General features: G+C 43.0%; 1 pseudogene; it reads left to right on the plus strand.

Annotated features, from left to right (window-relative positions):
- Window positions 1-255: 255 nt before the first annotated feature.
- Window positions 256-6,038, plus strand: LOC118580289 (annotated as a pseudogene).
- Window positions 6,039-9,996: the final 3,958 nt, after the last annotated feature.

The raw sequence follows: 9,996 nt of genomic DNA on the forward strand, positions 1-9,996 counted from the left end.
TAAAACTCAACTGTGCGGCATCTTCCATCATCTGTGTTCAGCTGGCCCAGGGAACAGAACCAGGGGCCTGTTAAGAGTCATAATTCCGATGGAGCTTAGCAGGGAGACGCTGTGGAGGAGGAGGAGGCTGCAGAGTGCTGCCGGGCTCCAGAACAACTAAAGTAAGGCAGGTCTTACAGGAAGATGCTTTTTAAAAGTGGGTTCATGGAATTGGGGGGGGGGTGGAGCATGGCAGAGAGAAGCTGAGCTAGAAGGATGCAACATGGGCTACAGCTGTGGGTGCTGCTGTGGCCCACAAAGGAGCATGTCATCGGTAAGTAGGACCAGTCCCTGGCCTGCCAGGAGGCCTGGGTCACCACTGGGCCCACCTCGTCTGTCCCCATGCACTAAGCCAGTGCGGCCGCTACCACTCTCTCTGCTCACCCTGCTTGGGGCAGGAGGGGCCGCAGTGATAGTTAAGCTGAGAGCAAAATGGTCATACCCAGGGTGCTGGCAGGGCGCCAGTACCTGAGTGCAGCAGCCTGAAGCTTGTGCAGGCCCTGCCCCCAAACACGATGCCCAACAGCATGATTATCCTGACTCTGAGCAACAAGATATCTGAGACATGGAATGGTTCATTTCTCTGGATTAAGTCTCCCTGAAAGACTTCTGTGGTCTGTGCTGCGGCTGGAGGCCATGTTGGTGTTGGGGTCCATAGTGATGTCTGGGATCCATGCTGCCTCTGGAGTCCATGCTGATGTCTGTGATCCATCCCTGTTGATGTGGGAGCCCGTGATCAGTGCTGCAACTGACTGCTATGGGCAATGAAGCTTCTTTTGTAGTGGTATCCATGACTGCATACATAATTGAGAATAAGAGACATTGATGGCTTCTGTGACAACATCCCCTGCCCCCAAAGAAGCAGTCCAAACAGGAGGTCACTGAAGAGGGTCCTTAGAAATTGATAAAGATGCTGAAGTGTAGCTCTTCACAGTTGACAGCTTCTGGTGGGGGTGGGATTGGGGAAGGTCTCAGTTTTCCTTAAGGAGCTGGCCACTGGGACTTTGACCATGGGTACCACAAATTGGACTTGGTGTTCTTTTATTTGGGGGAGCAGAGAGAGGGAGGCACAGGGGTGGAGGTTGGACCTGGGTGAATGGGAAGCAAGTGAGATAGGGGTGCACTATACAAAATTCCCAAATAATTAATAAAAATATTATGTTGGGGGAAAATATATACATTTCCTTTAAAGCTTAAAATAAAGGTCATACTTCTTCTGGGCGGTGGTGGCACATGCCTTTAATCCCAGCACTCAGGAGGCAGAGGCAGGCAGATCTCTGAGTTTGAGGCCAGCCTGGTCTATGGAGGGAGTTCCAGTGACCATGGTCCACATGGTTTAATTTCAAACTAGTCCTTTACAGAGTCTTGAGCACACACTCTTCACTGACAAGTACCGAGGGATGCCCCCTATCTTCAGGAGAAGGGATGGGGAACCCCCCCCCCCCCCTACGCCATTCTAGTGGTATAGAGAACCTTAACCATCCACACCAGTGTTCTCAGAAGCAAGGTGAGTAGTTTGTGGAGAAAGGTTTTGTATTTTAATGACATGATATTTATTTTAATGAAATTTGGGGGAAAGTAACATATTAAACTCATGATTTCCTGGAAATCATGGTATTTGATGATACCATCACATTTCACTAGTGTTTCTATGGTATTGACGTTTTTAGAGAGGGATCTGTTTTGCAACATGTAAGGCAAAGAAGCAACACTTTTTTTTTTTTTTTTTTTTAGAAGAATTACATAGGTTGTGTGCAAACAATTCAAACCAAGCAAGTGCTAGCCTTAGGAGGCCAGCTCCTGCAGATGTCTGGCCCTGGCTCTCACCCGTCATTCCTCCCAGCAGCTCCAGAGCGGGCAGGGAAGCCCACCTCCTCCTGAAAACTCGGAAGTTCAGGCTTCACGGAGGCCGTCTTTATTTAACCAGTGTTGCCATATTTTCTCATCTCTCTCCTTTCTTCCTGCATATGTTCTACCGATGAGTCACCCCCCCCCTGGTTGACCGTGCCTACTTCTCACTGCTCACTTCTGCTTTCACGCTGTTTCCCCCACTGCCCGTGACTGTCAACTCTCTCTGTGGGTTTGCCTTTGTCCTGTCCCCTCTCCACACTTTTTAAAGCCACTGACTTTGTCTGGCAGTTCTCTGGAAGAGCTCCATTCTAGAGGCTTTCATTATTTGGTCTCACTCACCTCGTGTTCTCTGCAAACAGCCCTGTACCAATGAATGCATTTGTTCAAATAGTTATTGGCTGATGTTAAAATTTCAGCTGCCCAGTTAATACCAGTTAGGGCTGATATGAAGGGAGACTTTATCATTACTGTTATTATTATTATTATTATTATTATTATTATTATTATTAAAAAGCAAATCTGTGGGATGAGCTGCTGTAGTTTAGATTAAACATTTTATTATATTTATTTGTTTTTACATTTATTCATTACACAATATTTTACATTTATTGTGTGCATGTGTTGGGGGAGTGCATGCCAAGGTATTTGTGTGTATGTCAGAGGAAATTTGTGGGAGTTGGTTCTCACCTTCCATCATGTGAATCCTGGTATCAAATTCAGGTCACCAGGCACAGTTCCGTATATGCTGTGGAAAAGCTTAAGAAGGCACTCACCTTTTCAGCTGAGCACACAATGACAGTGAAGCCAGGACCTTAAACAGCATACCAGATTGCTAAAGGCATGCTACAACAGACACATAAAGTCCCTCAGCAAAGGCTATTTAAAGAATAGCTCGTCTGAGCATTACCTGCACACAAAGAACTTTGGAGCAGAGTAGATGATCAAGAACCTAGACTTTACCCAATCAGTACGGGAAAGTCGATTAAGGAAATGCACAGTACCAACAGTACCCTGGGATGGGGGTGAGGTGAGGGGATGGGCGGGGTACCGAGTCAGAGATCCTACCTCAGCATAGAATGTGGGGAGAGATCAAGGAAGATACCGGACAGCAATTTCTGGTCTCCATACACAAACAGACACTTGCTCACACAACTGTGCCCTCATGTGCCTGAACTTACACACCTCACATAAACACAGGTACAAATAAAGAGTAAAGGAGACAGTAAGGTGTTTTCAGACAAACAAAAACTGACAGATTTTATTTTTTGTTGCCAGCAGATCTCCCTACATAAAATACTGACTGGAAGTTGGAAGTGTGGATCAATGATAGTATACGAAGTTGGCACACAAGGAAGTGCTGTGTTAAATGTCCAACACAGGAAGGTAGGAAAGTGCGAAGGGGAGAATATTGAGAACTCTTGTGTCTTTAATGAAAGGACACAAAACAGTCACTCAAATCCACAAAAATAAATAAAAGTACCAAGACGTAATTATGTAGGTATTAAAAAGTAAAATATACATGTAGATTTCTCTTTTATGTAACTTTTTCTTATTATTTAAAATTAATATTTATTAAATGTCATTGATGTTATAGTGTATAAAGATGTAATTTGTATACTAACAGCACAGAGGAGACAGGAACCATGTCCCACTGGTGTAAAGTCCTTAAATGCTGATGTTAAGCTGGAATCACTTCACGCTGTACTCTAGAAGGATCTTCATTGTAATACCAAGGATATTCAGTAAGAAAACAATTAAAAATATATCTACAAAATTAAGCATTAAAATAATTCAAATGCCATATAATATCTGTTAAACATAAAACACTGGTGAGGGAGAAGAAAAAACTATCAATATTTGTAAGAATGATAGGACAAAAGGCAAGTGTAAGTCCTGCCTTAGTAATAATTACATTAATTGTAAATGGACTAAATACTCAAGTCAAAAGAAAACAGATGAGTAAAGAAAACATGCTCCAGATATGACATGGTTTAGACACAAAAAAGTAAGTTTAAAATAAAAAATTGGAGACTGAGAATATAGCTCAGCAGTGCTAGAAAGTATTCATGAGACTGTGGGCTCAATTCCCAGTATCATTTTTTTTTTTTAAGTTAAAAGCTGGAAAAACATACACAAACAGACAAGAGCTGGAGCAATCCTTGTTTTTATTCTATTCTCTGGAGCTTACACTACATAAATCCAACTACTATATGACCAGATGGGTTTCATGTTCCTGAAGCTAACTTTCCTGTCTTCTCTTGTATTCCATTTTCATGTCACACTGGCTCTATGGACATTTTCCTAAGATACAATTACATTTTTCTGTGCAGAGAACTACTATGGCATTGATTAGAAGAGGAGACACAGAATCTCAGGGTTGGACAGAAACTGAGATGATCTTATTCAAATTTCTGCTTTTGTGGATGATCAGGCTGGGTCCTATACTTAGCTTGGTGGGACTTAGCTGAATCACTCTCCTGCTTAGCCAAAGGCCATTATCTTTGTCCAGATTTTATCCATGAAAAAGATACTGGATTTTTTTTTCTTTTGTGTAGTATACTGGTAGGAGGAGAAGGGAAGGGGGAGGGAGGGAGGGAAGGAGGGAGAGAGAGAGAGAGAGAGAGAGAGAGAGAGAGAGAGAGAGAGACTAATTTTAGTTACACTGACATTCTTTAGGATTTATTTTTTATTTATGAGTGTAAGTAGTGCATGTAAGTAGTGCATGCCACATGTGTTCATGTACACAATGATTTAGGAGCAGATGTCATATTCCCTAGAGCTGGAGTTACAGACAGTTGTGAGCCACCCTACATGGATACTGGAAACTAATGGGTACTGGGGACTAAGCTGAGGTCTTCTGGAAGAGCAGCAGGTGCTTTTACCTGCTGAGTCATCTCTCTAGCCCTTGCATTGGCATACTTTATCTCAAATTTGCTGCAGAATAAAAAAAGCTAAGAGTAGTAGAAAAGTTGTATTGAACATTTAAAGTTTGGATCATCTTTTGGAACCAGTAATTATCTTCTTGGATAAGTCACTTCAAAATAAGACTCCTTGGGGATGTAGCTCAGTGGTTGAGCACTTGCCTAGCATGTGAAAGGTCCAAGATTTACCCCCAGGACCAAATAATAACAATAACAGTGAGAAGTAGTACTTATGATGCCATATAGTATCTATTGAGCACCTATAGTCTATGAAGTATTGCACTATATATGTTACCTATGAGCCTCTCTATGTAAGTGTATTTTGACTATGAAATTTCCCAACAGTTTCATGGACTGGGGATTTGGTTGCCTGCTGATGGTCTTTTGGATAATGATCCTAGAGGCTCTGACCTCAGCAATGGATTGAGTCCATCAGAGATTCCTAAAATGATAGCCTTATGAGGAAGTGGTGAAGTATAGGAAGTCTTGTCCTGACTCCTCCCTGTAATCCCTTTTGTCAACGATTCCCCGTCACGGTCATGTCACCTGCTCTGCACTGCCAGGCCTAGCATGAGGAACAGGCACCTCTGAAGTCAGAAGCCAAATCCAGTCCCTCTGCCATTAAATTATTAGCTCAGACTTTGGTCACAAGCTAAAATCTAACTCCCCAAACCCCTGGAGCTTCACACCTTTCCCTGCACAGTTTCCATGGCAACTGGGATGTGTACTCTGAAAACTAGGGGTCTTCAAGGACCTCCTCGCTGCTGAGTATGAGTCTAGAGGGGCTTAGGTCTAAATGCTTTCCCTAACACCCCACTTACACTTTGACCAAACCAACCTCACCCCTAAAGTTTTCCACAGATTCCCTGTTGGCAGAGTTCCAGTATTTAAGGATGATGATGGATTTTGTGTCTTTGAGAGCGGTACCACTACCTGTTGTGTGAATGAGAATGAGGAGTCATGGGCACAGCTCAGTCGATGCTGTGGGTGAGCTTTGTTGATATGACACAGTTCTCTGGTGTTCCCCATCTTGGGCATCATGGACCACAGCAAGCAGGCTGCAGGCAATGCAAAGGAGGAAGTGAAGGGAATCCTGGGGCTACTGGGTGGATGCTTACTTGATGACAAGGACTTATTTGGTAGGCAGACAGTGACTCTGTCTGATACTATGCCATCTAAACCCTGTTACAGCTCTATAAACAGATCTTGGAACCTTCTTATTTTTAAATTTTGTTTTTCAATCATGTGTATGTGCATGGGTGTGTTCATGTAAATGTGTGTGCCGCTGAAGGCCAGAAGAAGACACTGGAGTTACAGACGGTTAACAGTTTGCTTGATGGAGGTGCTGGGAATCAACTCAGGTCAACAAAAGCAGCCAACACTCTTAACCACTTAGCCATCACTCCAGTACCTATACGACTTTTGTTTGTTTGTTTTTGTTTTTTGTTTTTCGAGACAGGGTTTCTCTGTAGCTTTGGAGGCTGTCCTAGAACTCTCTTTGTAGACCAGGCTGGCTGCGAACTCACAGAGATCCACCTGCCTCTGCTTCCCGAGTGCTGGGATTACAGGCGTGTGCCACCGCCGCCCAGCTCCTATAGGACTTTTTTTTCACAAGGGTTTCCCAATTTCAACTTCTGGTTCCTCATCTATCTGAACCAGCTCTGGTTTTAGGCTGTCTTGGGGGGAAGTGAAAACAGTGAGAGAAGCCATGAAGTTTGCAGCTTGATGCTAAAAAGTTTGCAGCAACTCTGTCTAAAAAGGGTACCCCAATAGAAGGAAGAGCAGGAGCCCCAGGCTGAGCAGAAAGAGGAGAAAGGGGCAGATGTGCCAGTCTCTGAGGAGGAGATGGAGGAATGAGAGCTGGCACTGGCTACTAAGCCTAAGGGCTGGACCCCATTTTCACCTTCATGTTGGATGAGTTTAAGCATAAGTGTTCCAGTGGGGATGTCTTCTGTTTTGGTTAGGATTTCATCGCTGTGAAGAGACACCATGACCATGGCAACTCTTATAAAGGAAAACATTTCATTGGATCTGGCTTCCAGTTCACGTTTAGTCCACTATCATGGTGGGAAGCATGGCAGTGCACTGTTAGACAAAATGCTAGAGAGGAACTGATAGTTCCACATCTTGATCCACAGGCAGCAGAAGTGAATGCCATACTAGGGCTAGCTTGAGCATCGGAGACCCCAAAGCTCACCCCACAGTGACAAACGTCCTCCAACAAGGCCACACCTCCAGACAGTGCCACTCCCTATGGGCCAAGCATTTAAACACATGAGTCTATGGGGGCCATTTCTATCCAAACCACCATGCCATCTCTGTGGATGCCGAATATTTAGAGATCACTTTGATAAGGATGGCTGGTCCCTGTGGTGTGCAGCAGAGTGCCACTTTTCTGAAAAACTCACCCATCCAGACCTTCATGAGTGGTACCCTCATCACAGGCAAGACAAGGGAGACTGGTTCTGGAAGGGGAATAAAGATCAAGTTGTAGTTTGAGTTTTCCTGCCTGACCCAGTCAGGACAAATCTCTCTTACCCGCCAGTCCCATAGTCGCTCAGACCCAACCAAGAAAGCACACAGAAACTTACATTGTTTAGAAACTGTATGGCTGTGGCAGGCTGCTTGTTATCTACCTTTTCTATCTTAAATTAACCCATTTCTGTTAGTCTATACTTTGCCACATGGCTTGTGGCTTACCAGTGTCTTTACATGTTGCTTCTCATGGCGGCGGCTGGCGGTGTCTCTCTCCAGCCTTCTACTTCCCAGAATTCTCTTCTCTCTTGTCCCGCCTATACTTCCTGCCTAGCCACTGGCCAAACAGCATTTTATTTGTACAGAGAGATATCCACAGCACTTCCCCTTTTCTTTTTTTTTTTTAAGGAAGGTTTTAACTTTTACATAGTACAATTACATATAACAAAACAATTATTAAGCAAGAATTATAGTTACAATATTAAAGAAGATATCCTATCTATCTTATATTTGTGAGTCTAAAGTTTTATATCTAACTTATCTTGTATCATAACTGAGGAAATTATAACTATCTAGTCTTCAACCACATCAAAGACCTCAGAAGGATATAATATTACCTGAGAACCGGGAGAAGGATGCAAGCAACTTTCGGGAGTCTTGCAGGGTAGACAGAGACAGCTGGCAGCCTGAACAGTCACCTAATGTTCTTTTGTAAAGTTGGGGCATCTGTCTTCAGCCCACAGGGCTAGAGTCTCTTGGTCACTTCTCTCAGTGTCCTGTAGAATGTCTGGCAGTTTCCTCTGCGAAGCAGGAACCTGAAGGACCATTTTGTCAAGCAAAGTTCAGTGGTCACCTTTCTATGGGTCCTGCACGTACAGTTGATCGAGCAGTCCAGGCAAGAATAGTTTCTTGCCAAAATGGCTATTTTTGCCAAGGTGAAGATAAGATATGAAGTGTCTTCAATGCCCATCCTCCTCTCTGAAGTAAATCAGTGCTGCCAGGAGCAGACATGTCTCACTGTCCAGAAGGTCTAAATTTTAAAAGTATTTTAAATGCCATATTCTGTAGGTCTTTGAAGTATTTGAAGATTACCTATCTATCTGAAATATCTCTATGTATATCTAGAAGACTAACTAACATGGCTACGAGTATGATTATCATAGATGATTAATTATTAATCTATTTTTAATTATCCATTACAATTTTAAATGAGCTATACAAACATAATACCTTAAACACAAGTAGAAATATATACATAGTATAACAAAATTAACTTTAAGTTTGTATCAATAGACTAAAATCTATACCAATGTAAAACATTTTAAACAAGTTGTTGCTCTTTAGAAGTAAGTTCCTTCCTTAATCTACCCTTTCATCCTATTATATCTATATCATATCCCCTTTTCTTCTTTAGAAAGAGATCGTGTTTATAATCAATCTACTTTAAAGAAAAATATTGGTTTTTCTCTGTCCCACATCAGAGGGCTCTTCTGATTTGGGACATAAGAATCTCTTAACCTTTTTTTTTAGCAATATGTCTGGGTTTAGAGAAGGAGTGAGCCAATTTCATCTCCAAAGCCAGCTTGATAATTTTGGGAATGTGGGCATAGTTTCTCTTACTACTTCCTGCTGGAGGGGGGCGCTGTATCTTATGGGGACACAAAGAAGATTTTAGGAGTATGGAGTAGTCTGTGAGGGTGAACCTCTGAGCCAGTTGCCTTGAAACCATTCTGGATGTTGGATCATCTGGGCCATGGTGTCATCGGAGACCTTTTAGGTGGTCTTGGCTGATCAAACCTGATATATCTTAATCTGGAACAAATCCACAGCCTCTGGCTTTCTGTGGAAACAAAAGCAGAGACTCCTTTCCAAAGCAACGTATCCTTATATCCAAATTTTGAAGTCAAGGTACCTTTAAAATTTACATATTTGTTTAACTCAACAGCTTTTATGATCAAATCTTTTTCTGTGGTTAAAAATCCCAAAGACAAGACAAACCAGATTCTCTGTGTAATATCCATCTTTGTAACACTGAAATGCCACTGTGGCTGCTGGCTCCGCCCACCTCAGTTTTCCAACATGGCGGTGGTACAGTTTACCGCCAGCTCTGGGTCTGGAGCCATGTGTACCATCAACTCTCAGAAGCAGTTCTATCAAAGTAGTGCATAGCCCAGAAATCTTTTTTTTTTTTAAACTAGCAAAGGCTAAATCTACCATGCAGCAGAGTAAAGTGCCGCTTGTAGACTCCTCATTCCCGCCACACTGCAGGTCAGACGCACACGCCAGGAACCCGCCATAGTAGCTCAAACCGGCAGGCTGCCGCTAACTTGAGAGAGACAATTAGGAAGCTGTTTTTAGCTCCGTCTTAGAATCTTTTTTTTCAGGTTTTAGGTGGAAATTCTTGCCAATACGTTGGGCGCCATTTGTAGTTTGAGTTTTCCTGCCTGGCCCTGTCAGGACAAATCTCTCTTACCCGCCAGTCCCATAGTCGCTCAGACCCAACCAAGAAAGCACACAGAAACTTACATTGTTTAGAAACTGTATGGCCATGGCAGGCTGCTTGTTATCTACCTTTTCTATCTTAAATTAACCCATTTCTGTTAGTCTATACTTTGCCACATGGCTTGTGGCTTACCAGTGTCTTTACATGTTGCTTCTCATGGCGGCAGCTGGCGGTGTCTCTCTCCAGCCTTCTACTTCCCAGAATCCT

Source organism: Onychomys torridus, chromosome 3, assembly GCF_903995425.1.
Source record: "Onychomys torridus chromosome 3, mOncTor1.1, whole genome shotgun sequence".
Lineage (NCBI taxonomy): Eukaryota > Metazoa > Chordata > Mammalia > Rodentia > Cricetidae > Onychomys > Onychomys torridus.